A 15,777-nucleotide genomic window follows, 5' to 3' on the forward strand; every position below is an offset into this window, starting at 1 on the left:
CAGTCAGAAATATTCAACCGCGGTTTGAGAGTTATTGACTGTTTTGAAAAATGTGGGCTTGAATCATCTGAACTAGAGAGTTCATGATTTCGTGAACACTGTCCTTACTCAAAGTTTTCAATTGGTAATTCATGATGAATGGGCTGAATGGTCACTGAACTTGTGATTGCGGTTTGCGACAAGGATGACTGGACTACTGCAGAATAAGTCAAACATGGTTTTTGTTGGGACACTTTATGGAAGCTAAAGATGGACAGTCATTGACTAAGTCTAGTCCTTCCAAAACAATTTTTTCGTCGACGTTAGAGGAAGATTGAGAGTTGAAACTATTTGTGTTAGTGACTGGTATGAGATCTGGGGATTCTAGAGGAATTTCCTCAATAACACAATTGTTACTCATATCATGAAGCTTACCGAAGTGACAGAGATGTAATGTCTTCGGGGAATGTTTTGCCATTGACAAGGAACTAGTTTTCTTGATCCGAAGGGACATATGGACGGTCTTGGTTAAATCGAGGTGATGAGTCCTTTGCGGTTGAAAACCCATTGGACCATCCCCAATTGTATGTGTTATCAGTAGTCCCATTTTTCACAAGATTTTCAATAGCCTCACTTTCATTAAACAACTTTTCGATTAAAAGATTCAAATGCGTATTTTCGTTTTGGGCTAAATCCCTTTGATTCAACGCGATCCCTAACCAAGTCTCACACAACATCCTAACATCTTTTTCTAACACTAAGTCCTTCTCTAATATGGCAGATTTAAGTCTCTTATCTTCTAGTCATCCCCTAACATGAAACATTTCTTGGGACACTATGTTCTTCTCATCTAATGCCTTGTTATAGTTTGAAAGGACGGTAACACAAGTGCCATTAATTTTGTCCAAGAAGGGTTGACAATCATGCATGTTGTAGTTATTAGATTGGATCATGAGTTTTACCTATTTGATGATGCTTAGAGTTCCATCTTTCGCCATGAAGCAGTAGTTTTTCTCCAGATTTGTTGATCCATCTTCATTAGTAGTTGCCACCATACATATTTTTCCTTTGCCCTTGATGTTATCATCTTCATCTTCATATCCGGAAGACCATACTTGATGATATCTCTGTACTTGGGCTATGTATGCCCTAGCTCTTTCGTTCTCTTCCATCTCCTGAGCCATTCTCAGATAGAATGCTTTATCTTTCACTACATTGGCTTTACAATCTTTAGCAAAATGATTTTCTTTGTTGAATTTGTGACAAATGATAACATCACTTTTGTCTTCGTTTGAGGTACCGGAGTCAGTTGACTTGACGGACTACAGTGCCTCTTTGGTTTGATGGGTGTTTTGTGGTTGCAGAGATTGGTGAGGGTTTCTGGGATATCGAGAATGATCGTTATGCGGATTGAAGTTACGGTTGAAGGGTGGTTTGGTAAACTGATGATTTTTACGAAATGAAGTTGGAGGTAGCCTATTGAATTTTTGGCTAACAAGAGCAATTGCATTTTGGAATTCTTCCTCATCATCATATTGTGTATTGGCTTTGTAAGATTGCGGTAGGTTGTCATACGAAAGAGGGTAAGGTTCAAATGATTAGGTAGTTTTGTTTTGTGGGGTTTGAGCTACGAGAGCAAGTGGACCTCCGAAGTTTGCACAATCTTTTAGCACAGTTGATTCTTGTGCCTGAAGCTCACCATATAACTTGAAGATAGATAGTGTATGAATCTTCCTATCTCCTTGGACTATCATCTTAGCTGTAGTCCAGTGTTTACCCAAACCATTGAGAAACTGAAGGTTTGTTTAATGATTACTTCGGATGGTGCCAGCATTTGAGAACATGGTGACGATAAGGTTGAATCTTTTGAATGATTCTTCAAGACTTTCACCTGGATGAGCTTTCAAATTATTGAACTCGTTGAGGGAAATGGTGAGTTTCTTGTCTTGAGCTTGCTCTAAACCTTCATACAAGTTTTTAAGAACATCCTAGACTTCTTTGGCTGATTTGCAATTGATAACGATGTCAAAGTTATATGGGGCCACTCCACATGAGATTTCATAAAAGGCCACAACATCACTTTCCATTTTGTCAAGATCGTCTTTAGTGGGACGATTCATGACAACTTGACCTCCACCGATTCCAGCTTGAGCACCATCAGCTTGAACAGGAATTAGAATAGGAACATGAGGTCCTTCTTCCACGGATCTCCACACATCTCTACCATGTCTTTTCAGATACATCTCCATCCTTTGAGACCAGTGATGATATTCACTTGCAACAACTATTGTGGCTCTATTAGAACCACCAACACTGTTGGAAATGTTTAGTGATAATGCTTCTGCCATATTTCCTTTGTGTTTTTTGTTTTGAATTTTTTGAGAGAAATGAACTTTAGTGGTATAGAAGGCTTTTCAAAATCAGAGTTTTGTTTAAAAAGCAACCACTTTGGCTCTGATACGAATTGTTGAAACCCATTTTGACGATCGGTGGATATGGAAGAATAATATCTTGAGATTTAACGAATATAAAAATGAAGAACATGAAGAACATATGATTAGAAATTTCATAGAATCGAAAAGAGAGATAAAATATTACACCTGGAGAATAATGGTGGGAGAGAAAACTCTCCCTATGTGGGAGACATCCCACCACTTTCTCTCTCTCTAGAAAAGCTACATTATGCACATTTTTTTACAATGACCCTATCTCACTATATATGGGAGAGAGAAATACCAACAATACAATAAAGGGAAATAAATAACCTAACTATCACTCATTATTTGTAGAGCATTTCCATGCTCCAACAACTGTCCCTTCTTAGCTCACGTGGTTGATAAAACACAAGAAGTGAAAAACATCAATTTGATATTCCTGAATTTTGTGATTTCCATGATGTTTTCCCCAAAGATCTCTCAGGAGTTCCTCTGAACGCCAAATCGAATTCCAAATCGACTTATTTCTCGGAGCTACCCCCGTAGCAAAATCTTCGTACCGTTTAGCACCATCATAAATGCAGGAACTATCTAGCCAATTGAACGAGCTTCTATGCAAAGGATTCATAAGACCAAGCTTCTCACCCTGGGGAGCACCAGTCTTGTTTGTGAAAAAGAAGGATGGATCATTCCAAATGTGCATAGACTACCGTTAATTGAATAAACTCACTATTAAGAACCGATACGCTTTACCACGAATAGACGATCTCTTCGATCAACTTCAAGGGGAAAGCTTCTTCTCCAAGATTGACCTGAGATCTGGATACCATCAGCTACGAGTCTAGGAGGCCGATATTCCAAAGACCACTTTTATAACTCGCTACGGTTACTATGAATTTGTAGTGATGCCCTTTGGTTTAACAAACGCACCTGCACTGTGTATGGACTTGATGAATTGTCACACCCCTGAACCAGAGAAACGGCGGAAATGTCCGAGGGTTGGGTGACTTCATTCTTGTAGTATCATCACAGTGTATATAATTGAAACAAAACATCATCATCACCACACATGTAATATTACAACTGTCATTGTTTACATCAAGTATTGTATTTTAAATTACATGCCAAAATATCCAAAGTATGGTGATGATTTCCTCAGAATACAAGTTAATTTCAAAACGTCAACACATATCATGTTGGTGAGTTCGTAAGTATGTTTGAGTAAAATGTTTTTTATTACTTTGTAAACGCCATAAAATTCGATATTTTCTGAAGAAAAAAAAACAGTTTGAAATGTTTGTGTCTGATCATGTATTAATGCATGTGTGTTAATGTTTGAAAATGTATGAAGTGAATGATCCAATACAATCTCATATTGTCTGTTTATAAAATGTTGTGATCTTAACACCCTAAGACTGAGTACTAGTGCATGTATGTTACTGTGTTACCAACTGAAATTGTATTCCGTAAATTTTATAATGGAGTTAATTCCTCTAAGTGAGTCGTTATAACCATACTTGATAATGACTAATCCGCCTGTCATGACGTTTTTCAGACGTCGACTTGTTTAAGGTAAGGTTTGTCACCCTAGACTGGCCTAGTCTAACTGTAGCGAACAGCTCAGGTGTTGGGTGTCACTCCCGTATATCGCTATACACACACTCTCGCTCTCCTTCCAGGAGACTTTGTTTATAACTACAGGCTACGGTTGTACACTTGATAGATGTCAAACGAAGAGTCTTACAAGATCCTTAACTAAATTTACGTGAATATGAAATTGCATAGTGTATATTGTTTTCGTGTATGTGTTAAGTATACGAAGGCCCAACGAGTATGTATGTGAATGTGTGAAGTCAACAAATACATAGATGAACCACGAAGGCCCAATAAACATCTAAGTGGACAACTAAGGCCCACTAACATGTGAATTATTTTCCAGGCCCAATAAACATGTAAATAGACGACTAAGGCCCAATAAAAATGTAAGGTATATTACAGGCTTAATAAACATGTAAGAGGACAACTAAGTCCCACTAAACATGTGAATTATAATCCAGATTCAATAAGCATGTAAATGGACAAAGAATGCCTAATAAACATGTAAACGACGTAATTGATCTGTTTGTTGTTACGTTGGTTGGTTAAGCTTAATTGTTCACCATAATAACACAAAAGGGCCCACTTTTGTGAAAAGATATTTTTGGTCCTTAAAAACTGAAAATTTACAACTTAGGCGTAATTTTAATAAAAATAACACTTTAGGTCCCTTAGGACCAAAAGTTTACATTTAAGGCTAGTTTCAAATAAAAATAACATTTTTAACCCACTTTTGTCAAAAATATCATTTTCGGCCCAAGTGTATGAAGTTTTTACATTTTCGGCCCAAATGCATAGAATTTATCCTTTTTGGCCCAAATTTGATAAAATTATCATTTTCAGCCCTTATAATCGAAATATAACATTTTTGGCTCTGTAGAGTCGAAATATCTTGTAATATGTCGAAGTCTGTGTATTAGTCACTTCCGTATGTTTTCTATGTATTTTCTAAGGCATCTTTTTGACGAAGCATAATGTCTAGCCTTAGTATTTTTTTGTACTTTCAGCCTCCTATAAATAGGAGTTGAACATAGAGATAGATAGTAGAGTTTTCTCATGTTTACTATCTGTTTTGTACTCGTGTTCTCAGAAAGTATTAAGAGCTAAACCAGACCTTATTTACTTCTTGTGTTCATATTTCATTGTTTTACTCTGATTTGATTCTCATACTTGATTAAATACTTCTATAATTGGTATCAGAGCAGGGATCAATACTACAAAGATCTGATTTTCTTTTGAATAATTCGTTTTTGAGTCGCGAGTTTGTCTCAAAAGTTTCCGCACAGTTTAGTTCTGAAAATCATCTATGATCTACAGTTTTGATTTGATTCTGCGTTTGAATTGTGTAATCGAGTAATCAATTTTGAGTTTCTGATCAATTCATTCATTCAATTTCAAACATCTTCAAGTTCTTCTGAAAAATTCCATCCGTACGTTAATGGCGAATTTCAACATGAACACGATGACTTCATTTTCTCATCTGTTAGGATCTTCTACGAAGACTCTTATGTTGATTCTAGAGTACTATGATCAGTGGGTTCATCATATGGATAATTACTTGAACAGATTGGATGAGGAACTCTGGAGCTGCATTACAGGAATCGCTCAACCTCCATCGAATGTTCAAAATATTGGATCAACTGGATCAACACCTGTAGTTACTGATCAATCTACTAGGCTGAAGAACAACGAAAACCGTTGTTTGAGAGAATTGTGAGGTGCCTTGCCACCTGTTGTTTACAATTACATTCGTGGTTGTAAAATTGCAAAGGAAATTTGGAACACTCTTAAGGAAAAGTATCAAGGTAGTGAGAAAACGAAGATAAATTATGTGAAATAGTGTCTTGTTGAGCTGAAAGAGTTCAGACAAAAGGAGAGTGAATCAATTGAAGTTTACTATGATCGTCTTAATGAACTGATCTATAGATGTAATCGTTATGGGATCACAAGGTCATCAATGGAGCTCAATCTCACTTTTGTGATGGGACTTCGTAAGGAATGGAGAAATGTCAGTATGATGGTGAAGAATCAACAAAGCTTCGATACTTCATCTCTGAATGATTTGTATAATCAGTTGAAAACTCACGAAAGTGAAGTGAATGGGATGGTTGAAGAGTCGAAACTTAGTTTGGGAGGTCCTTTAGCTCTATTTTTGAAAGTGTCTCAGAAAGTGACAGTTGAAAAAGATAATTCTGATGAAGAAGGTTTTCTAATAAATTCAAACGATGAAACGGTTTCTTTTTACTCAAACAACCGAGTTAAAAAAATTCTTTAAGAAACCGTTCAACCCCAAGGTGAAGCAAGGTGATGCTAAAGCAAGTTTCGTTAATAAATATGTGGGTGAGGAGAAGAATAAATTTGAGAATAATGATGATTCGAAAGCTGAAAAGAAACTTAAAGGAGATTCGGGAATTGACTGTCATTACTACAAAAGAGCAAATCATTTGGCTAATGATTGCATGCTTCGTAAGAAATAAGAGAATAAGAATAAGGTCAAGGATGAAGTATAGTGTGTGGAGAAACTGAAAGAGGTACGTACAAAAGCGAAAGGGATGTCATTGGTTGCAAAAGGAGAAGGCGAGGAAGATGGCACGTATCAGATCTGGTCTTCAGGATCTGATGACAAAGAGATGCGTAATCCGACGCAAGAGCTATGTTCGCACAATTTGAAGAGGATGAGGACGAAACGGTGATTGGTCGTTGTTTCATGACCAAATCAGGAGACAAATCACCGATGACAATGAAGGTACGTTCTATTCTTTAATCCAGTTGCTAGAGACCAAAAAATTGATAGATTCGAAACGATGTAAGGTAGAGTATTTGGAATTGCAATTGAATAATGTGAATAATGATAGGGAATGTCTAGATAATAAGTTCTAATGTTACTTGCTCAGCGAAACATTTACTGTAGTTCAGCAAAAACACTATATGCTAAATTGACTTCATTTCATCATTCATCTGATACAAGCAAAGAACAACATAGGAAATCGAAAGAGAGAAAGTTGATAGATTGTCCTATGATTGTGAGAAAACCATAGCAAAATTCAATAAATTGCGTGATAATCGATTTGCTTAGGGTATTGTTAAGATAGACGAATATTTGAATGCTGATGAACTTGTTGTGAACTTGTTGAGATAGTAAATGATACTTTGACCAAAAGTGAACAAATAAAAATTTTGAAAAGAACTGAGAATTCGAAACTTGACTCACAATCTAATTTTGCGGATATCGAAGATAATTCTGATAATTTTAGCGAAATCAGTGAAATTGAGGAGGAGGAAAGTGTCAATTGTTCACAGTTATCTGTCATTAATGTCACATCTAAGTCAAAAGGCAAAGAAATTTGTGATGATTCGATGGTTGAGGATGACACTGACAAACCCTCTACTTCGAAAGTTTGTGACTTTCACCATGTGAATGTAAGAGACAGTCAATCAGATAGTAGTGATGATGAGGATGAAGAAAAAGTTTTGAACAATTCTGAGCCAGAAAAGAATGTTTCGAATGAAACACCCATTCCACGAGCTGTTGTTGATCAACTGTTTGGAGACACTGAAAAAGGTGCTCATTATTTGGAAACAAATACAGTTGTGTATCCAAATTTTAAGTGTTCAGGTGATGTTGTATTTTCGAATCAAGTGTTTGTTACTATTAGAAATGTTGAAAACATCAAACCGGAGTTCAACAAAATGGTCAAAGAAGATAACAAGAAAACATCAGACGAAGGATCCTTTTGAAACCAAAGCACTGTAAAAAATAATCTAACAAAGAATTCGTATGTTTTTCAAAAACAAAAACCACAAAGAAAATGGGTTGAAAAACAAGAAAATGCAAACAAGATTTTGTTGAAACAAATCAGAATGTGAAACTCAGTCCACAAGATTTTAAAGATCTTGTGGAAAATTTTTCGAAAGAAAAAGGAATCTCGAGAAGACAGAAAAGAAAGAAATTTTTTTGGCGAGTAGTGTCAAATGAAAAAAAATCAAATGAACCAACAAAGAAAATGTCTGAAAATGGATTATCAAAATCTGGTTAGTCAAAGTTTCAAACTCATTCAGATATAAAGAAAAATCCCAATCAATCAATTTCTTCTGATTCTCATAACTCAAAACCAAAAGCTATTTCAACGAAATTTTCAAAATCAACATCCTCAAGGACTTTTCAAACAAATAATCATCAAAAGAATTTCAGCGCTAAAAATCAACAAAAGTTTTCAACTCCAAATACTTTCTATCCCACACCAACAAATGAGCAAAATAAATTTTCTTCGAAAAGACATATTCATGCAACAAATCGAAATTTTGAAAATGTTCGTCAACTTCTGATTATTCGAAAAGTTGACAATGGTCGAAAATTTGACAATATTCGAAAATTTGAGAATGTTCGAAAATTTGAAAATTTTCGAAATTCTATGAATAATAAAACATTTGTGAATGATAAATTCCATCCATCTGCAAAGTTTACTCCACAAAAACCAAATTTGCCAAATCCATGCGCGCACAAAGCTAATAAAGTATCGTACACAAAAGGTTTATCTGAGGTGCAAACTAAAAATCATTGGCTTGAGGTAAAAGGGAAAAAGTATCAATTGAGAAAGTTTTCTCAAAATCAGATCAAAAAATCTTATGAACAATATTTGAATGACTCTTCATCTGGAAGTTCATCTTCGAGAGAATCAAATACTCCAATTAAGAAATGGCAACCGATCTCAAAAGTACAAAATACTGAGAAGCACGAAGTGAAAGTCAGTGAAAGTCCAAAACTATCGAAAAATTATGTTTCGATATCTTTAACTAATGATGTTGACATAATTGATACTTTCAAGAGCAAAGTTCGAAATTGGGCTTTAGGTTCTAAATTCCATTCACTTTTTCAAGCTAATAACCAAGGACCTAAACAGCCTTGGGTACCTAAATTCTTTTAATGATTGAAGGTATTGTGTGACAAGCAATATGATGAGAAATGGTACATTGATAGTGGTTGCTCACGTCACATAACTGGAAAAAAGGAGAATTTGAGAGATTTTAGAAGTTTGGAAAATGTTGGTGTTGTGAAGTTCGGGAACAATCACAAGTGTCAAGTAAAAGGATACGAGAAAGTAACAAACAGATAGTTTACTATAAATCGTGTTGCTTATGTCGAAGGTCTTCAACATAATTTGATAAGTGTTTCACAACTTTTTGTGGGCACTGGCAATCAAGTTGTGTTTAATGGATAAGGAAGTACCATTTCCATGGTTGAAACAAAGGAAGTTTTGTTGAAATCAAAAAGATATGGTGATATGTTTACCCTTGACATCAAACCAATTGTTGGGAAACCCTCAGCTTGTCTACTTTCGAAAGCTCCAACTGATGTCAGGTGGTTGTGGCATCGTTTTTATCTCATTTAAACTTTCGAAATCTAAATAAATTGGTGGTAGAGGATCTTGTTCGAGGTTTACCTGTTTTAGAGTTTGATAATGATACTTTATGTGCAGCTTGCGAACAAGGAAAACAGCATCGGAAAGGGCATCCAATTGTCATAGATTCGAAAATTGTTGAACCGTTGGAACTTCTTCATATTGACCTTTGTGGACCTTCAACTTTTGAAACTCTCAACAAGAAACGGTACATTTTGGTTATTGTTGATGATTTATCACGATTCACTTGGGTGTATTTTCTCAGGTTAAAATCTGAAGTCGCTCAAATAATGATCGAATTTATCAAGAAAATTGAGACTAACCTAAAGAAGAAAGTTCGAAAAATCAAAAGTGATAATGGTTCAGAGTTTAAAAATAATGTTCTCGATTCATTCTTCACAGAAAAAGGAATTTCGTATAATTTCTCTCACCATATACACCGCAACAAAATGGTGTGGTGGAAAGGAGGAATAGGTCTCTTTGTGAAGCAGCACGAACAATGTTGACATATGCGAATCTTCTTCAATATCTATGGGTGGAAGCGGTTTCGACAGCATGTTTTACTCATAATCGATCTTTCATTCATCGTCATTTTAATATAAGTCCGTATGAAATCATAAATAACCGAAAACCTAATGTCAAATTCTTGCATGTTTTTGGTTGCAGGTGTTTTATCATGAATCTCAAAGATAATCTTTCGAAATTTCAAGCTAAGGCTGATGAAGGAATATTTTTGGGATATTCAAATAACTCGGTTGCATACAGAGTCTTAAATAAATGAACACAAAAAGTTAAAGAGACATTTAATCTCACTTTTGATGATTACTATGTGAAACAAGTTGAAAAATGTTTCGAACAAAAACCAATTCTTAGTGAATCAAATGATGAGTCTGAAAGTTATAATTCATCTGATTTTGATTATGATTTAATTTTTGGTGTTCCAGACAGGGTTGCTGATGCTGAAGTAAATGTTGCTGATAATCAAACTCCTGAATCTTCGAAACATACTGATGATTCGACAATCACATCAGATACAACTGCTAATGGCGAAAGTATGCTAGATGCACAAGTGGAGGGGGGGGCACTTGCATATACCCTTAAATGTTGAGGGGGAGCATCCTTTCGAGGGGGAGAAGAGCAGTATGAATGATGTTTTCGAGGGGGAGCATCAGAATGACAATTATGTTGAGGGGAGCATAATGATACTGAAACCATAAATCTTGATCAAAACGATGAATTTCATGAACTAAATGATAATAATTCTGTTACAGGATCCGAAAATGAAGAAATGTACGAAGATGCACCATTTGACTTTGATCCAGCATATCCACCATTGGAAAAATGGACAAGAAATCATCCAAAAGAACCAGTCGTTGGAAATCTACAAGATGGAGTTTTGACTAGAGCTCAAATTCGTGCAAAGAATAAGGTACTGAATACTCATCGAGAATTTTGCATGTTTAATGTTTGTATTTCAAAAAAAGAACAAAAGACAGTGAAAATTGCAATGGAACACTCTGACTTGGTTGTTGCAATGCAATCTGAACTTGTTGAATTTTAACAAAACAAGGTTTGGAGACTCATTCCTAAACTTGATGATGTTTCGATTATTGGTTTAAATGGATTTTCAAAAATAAAACTGACAAAGACGGCAATATCATATGAAATAAAGCTAGGTTTGCAGTTAAGGGTTATTCGCAACAAGAAGGTATCGATTACAAAGAAACCTTTGCCCCTGTCGCAAGACTTGAGGCTGTTCGAATATTTTTAGCCTATGCAGATCACAAGGATTTTGACTTGTTTCAAATGGATATTAAATGTCCATTTCTCAACGGCGAACTTGAAGAAACAGTTTATGTTGAACAACCTGCAGGTTTCGTAGATGAAAAATATCCTGATCATGTATATATTTTTGATAAAGTTGTATATGGGTTAAAACAAGCACCAAGAGCCTGGTATGCAACTCTTACCAATTTTTAAAATAGTCAAAATTTAAACAAGGATCAGTTGACCCCATATTATTTCGAAAGAAAGTTGGGAATCATCTAATGCTTGTTCAAATTTATGTCGATGATATTATTTTGGGCTCTATTGGCCCTGCTTTGTCTAGTGAATTCGAAAGTTTGATGAAAAGCCGATTTGAAATGAGTATGATGGGCAAGATAAATAACTTTTTAGGCCTAAATATTCATCAAATCAGAGAAGGAATTTTCATCAATCAAGAAAAATATACCAAGAATTTGCTCGAAAAATTGGAATGACAAATAGCACAATGTTAAGAGTGCCAATGGCGGTTGTAACAAGGCTAACACCTTCGTTAGATACACTTGTTGTTGATCTTACTTTATACAGGAGCATGATATGTTCATTGCTTTATCTTACTACAAGTAGACCTGATATTATGTTTTCTATATGTAATTTTGCTAAGTATACAGATGTCACACCCCCGAACCAGACGGCAGAAACGTCCGAGGGCTTTTGTGACTCAAATTGAATAACATCACAATGAATATACATGAATCATAACATAATTCATCACCATGTATTGAAATATTACAACTGATATTGTTTACATTCAGTACATTGTTTTAGACATTACAAATCCATAACATAAATTGTCTGACAGAAAATCTAAGCAAAACACCATGACATTTCTTGACACTTATTCTTCGGCTTACATGTTACCTGAGAATACAAGTTATTTTGGAAAACGTCAACATATGAAATCTTGGTGAGTTCATAAGTAATGTTATGGTAAAATGATTTGGTGAAGTTTGAAACCCATAAAATCTGATATTTTCTGAAAAGAATATTTGTTTATAAAAAGTGTGAAAATCCGTAAATATGCTTGTTGATTTTCAAAACATGTTTAATTGTTGAACTTTGTATACATCACACAAGTGAAAATGTTGAACTTCCCGGGAAAACCCGATGTTTTCCCAATACGTAAATAACATGACTTGTTTATTGTTATACCTATACGACGAATGTTTTTGATTACCCAGGTGACATTGGATTAATTAGGATTTGTGAGTTGTTACAATCACACATTTAAAGAAAATGACAAGTTTATAACTGCAGGTTACAAACGATCCTTAAGGCGTCGTCCGTACTACTCACTTAATCCAACCACCCTGATTTCTCCTGATTAACGCCAAGAATCTGTTTACTTGATTTCTTATAAGCCCAACAACCGAGGAAAAGGGAGGGTACGAAGCCCCCTTTACTTCCATGAGTTATTCCAGGCTATCGGGAATGCGAAAGACACTTGGCCCCACTCGCATTTGACTTCTCGACCTCGCTAGCAGTACTAATGGGCCATTAGGGCCCAATAACACATTAGAGCTATTGAAAGTCCTTTTACGTGGAATTGGGTCATAGAAGGCCCAATATCACGTAAGCATATTCCCTTTGGGCCCAAAGATCATGTTGATGGGCTAGCAAGGCCCAACGAGCATGATTTGAAACTTCCAAGCCCCAAGTTTGTATGTTGACTCATCATAGTTAGCGCGTGTTTAACGAATTGTTTTGTTATTAGTTCGAGACCGAATCAATTTGTTTTGTAACGATATGTTTTATTGAGAATGTATTTGTTTTCCCATTTCGTCGGTAGTCGTGGGTCTTGTATTTTGTATTATTGAATTAATTTGTTTGAAAATGGAATTTGGTCCTTTTATATAAAAGTATTTAATATTTAGTCCTTAAAACACTTTTCTTGACACTTTTGTATACTTTATTTGATGAAAACACGTTTTTAACCCAAAGTTTGTTTAGTTGATAGCTTCAACCCCTCTAGAATAGTGATTTTCGGTTAAGGACTCATTTTTCACAACTTTTACAATTTTAGCCCAAAATCTAAAAAGTTTGCAGTTTTAGTCCTTTTTTATAATGAAAAGCATTTTTGAACCTTATAAACATTTTATTATGCTAATTACCCCCTGTTTTACAAAAAATTGCATTTCCAGCCCCTCAACTAGTAAAATTTCGCATTTGGAGGCTTATTGGGCCTAAAAGCCCATAGTTAGGCCATTAGGTTAAAATTTTACATTTTAAGTCCCTAGAAATTTCTAATATTCAGAAAAATATGCATAGAAACTATTTTGAATCTTTTTGACCTTCAAGAACCGTGACTTGTTGATTTTTACCCCAAGTTTGTATTTTTGGCACTTTAAGCCCAAAAATGAGTTTTATGTTATAGTATGTTTATCACAACCTTATCAACTTATTTTTCTTGACTTGTTTAGTGTAAAATAGCTTAAGATATGTTTATTTCCTTTCTCATGCCTTAGATCTCGGTTTTACACCCTTTTCGATTAACATAACCATCACATAAAAACATGAAATCACACACATACATGCATCAAATCACACATAGCATACATATACATATAGATCTACACATTTTCTTGTATTCTCCCCCATAAAACTTATGAAAACCGAAAAGAAAGGGGTATGAAGCTCACCTTGAGTGTGGTTTCGGTTTTTGATGGAGAAGATGAAGAAAAATTCGATCCTAGCAACCTTTCTGTAACAACGTAAATTTTCAAACAATTTTTTTCATTTCAAAATAAAGTATTTTCATTCAAAACAAGGCATAAACATTCCAAGTGTCATGTCAGAATAAAAATCATATGAATCCCAAGATCACAAAACATCTATCAGTGTGTACAGATCACGCCGGCGCCTTCCCACGGTCCTCGCTAATACCTGAAACACATACATAACAACTATAAGCATAAATGCTTAGTAAGTTCCCCAAAATACAACTTACGCACATACGCCTTTCCAGGCCCTGACCTTCCGGTCCATGTGTCTCAGGGGACTTCCGTCCCTGCTGGATAAACCTTCCGGTCCTACCCACGCCAACCTTACGGTCCACATTACACGCCTTCCGGCCCATAACATAATGCCTTCCGGCTCACATAACATACATAGCACGTATAACAATTAACTTATCACATATAGCACATATATCACATATCATATCCGACCTTCCGGTCACACAGTCAAACCCTTCCGGGTACAGTATAGTGAGAAGACTCACCTCGTAAATATCGAAAGCTAGCAAATCCCGAAGTCACTCGTGCTCGATCCGCCGAGCTACAATCTCCCTATAACATCATACATCTCTTATTAACACTTTTATCTTCTAAGTTTGACTATCCCTAAGAAGTCAAACATAGGTCAACTCTGGTCAACGGTCAACTTGACCGGACTCGGCGAGTGCACAAGGGCAACTCGGCGAGTCTAGACGTATCCGCCAACTCCATAGGATTCCCTTCTTACTCGTCGAGTACTTCCCCTGACTCGACGAGTTCCACCTGGGAGAGTCGCGGGGCCACCCCGACTCAACTCGCCGAGTCTCAAGAACAACTCGGCGAGTCCCAACTCGACTCAGACCACCTGTCGACCCTCTCTAACTCGTCCTGACTCACTGAGTCAACCCGTGACTCGACTGGATCACTCACTGGCCGATCCAAGGCAATCTTCAAGCTACTCGTCGAGTCTGCTCATCGGACTCGGCGAGTCCATGCCATGCAATTACTCAAACTCGCTTCTAAGGTCAGATATATTCCATTAATTCATAGATCTAGCCTTTCAAGACTGATTCACCACGTAAAGTCCCTATCTTGGTGTCCATAACACACCCCATGGCTTATAATGAACATTTTGATCTAAAGCATAAGAGTTCCAACCCAAAACTTCCATTGATTCCCAAAAATCTTGGGCAAAGGGACACTCTGGACCTTTAGGGGTCCAGATCTATAGTCTAAATCTCTTAGGGGTCCAAGGGAGCACAAGATCTAGCCACAAAAGGGTTCAATAAACCGTAAATCAATGAAAACACCAACATAGAAGAGAATAGCTCGAAATATTACCCCAATAGAGATGCTCTGGACTCCAAATCCTCAGAAGATGGCTCCTCTTGCTTTCCCCTTGGCTGATTTCCTCTTTCCTTGCAAAATGACACCTCCAAGATCAATAATAGCCTCCTTCTATGCTCCAAACGCTCACACTCGATTAGGGTTTCACTCAAGGGACTGGTGAGCACAAATGACGGCCATAAGGCCCTTTAAATCGGTCCCAAACCCGAGAAATTAGGGTTTCATTAAACAGCGCAGACTCGCCGAGTCCATATCCTGGACTCGCCGAGTCTAACCGAATCCCGCGTCCAGAATCGCGACCCTACTCGGCGAGTCTGAGCTCCAACTCGCCGAGTCCCCTCTCAAAACACAAAATAAACAAATCAATAAAGATACCTAGAATTTCGGGCTGTTACAATTCTCCCCCACTAGAACTAGACTTCGCCCTCGAAGTCTCGCTCTGAAAATAGCTCCGGATGCTGCTCCCGCATCTCGCGCTCCGGC

Source organism: Lactuca serriola, chromosome 5 (assembly GCF_051521515.1).
Source record: "Lactuca serriola cultivar US96UC23 chromosome 5, Lser_US96UC23_V15, whole genome shotgun sequence".
Lineage (NCBI taxonomy): Eukaryota > Viridiplantae > Streptophyta > Magnoliopsida > Asterales > Asteraceae > Lactuca > Lactuca serriola.